Source organism: Octopus bimaculoides, chromosome 22, assembly GCF_001194135.2.
Source record: "Octopus bimaculoides isolate UCB-OBI-ISO-001 chromosome 22, ASM119413v2, whole genome shotgun sequence".
NCBI classification, from domain to species: domain Eukaryota; kingdom Metazoa; phylum Mollusca; class Cephalopoda; order Octopoda; family Octopodidae; genus Octopus; species Octopus bimaculoides.
Window position 1 is genome coordinate 19340322 of NC_069002.1, and position 818 is coordinate 19341139.

Here is an 818-nt window from a genome sequence, read left to right on the forward strand (position 1 = left end):
TATTATTTATAGTAGTAGTAATAATAATAATAATAATAATAATAATAATAATAATAATAATAATAATAAGAAGAAGAAGAAGAAGAAGAAGAAGAAGAAGAAGAAGAAGAAGAAGAAGAAGAAGAAGAACAACAACAACAACAACAATTACAAGAATGGTTTCTCTATTCGTCATAAGTGCTTATATATAATATAAAAAACATGTATTGAAATTAGTTTCCCGAAATGGAGGACGTCAAGGAAAACAGAAAAGAGCAGGAAAAACGGAGGGAAAATTTGTATATAAACACGCTACAATGATGCTCTGACAAGATGTAATATTCAGGAATTTCACTGCATTCAGTCTCCAGCACTGACCATTGAAACCAGCGAGTCCTGCATTTAATTTTAAACCAATACGATTTCGGTGATTCGCTGCATCTCAAATCTTCTAGATTCGTCTTTAAAACTCCTTGACAGCTTTTGATGTGGTTTTCAACAATAATCCTTATTTTGAGTTGCTTTTCATTCGTCAATCATCTCTTACCAAACTTAACCATCATTTCTTCTGTCCAGTTTTAGATTCTTTAATTTTTTCAATAGATACTCGATGTTCTTTCAGAGAACGGTCATGTTTAAACCACTCCAGGAGAGGTTTGGTGCCTCTTTATGAATGTCTTTAACAATAGTATGGGTGTTTAGGGGAGGGTGTCAAGTCTTCGGTTTCCTCTTGTTGTTGTTGTTGTTGTTGTTGTTGTTGTTGTTGTTGTTGTTGTTGTTGTTGTTGTTCTTCTTCTTCTTCTTCTTCTTCTTCTTCTTCTTCTTCTTCTTCTTCTTCT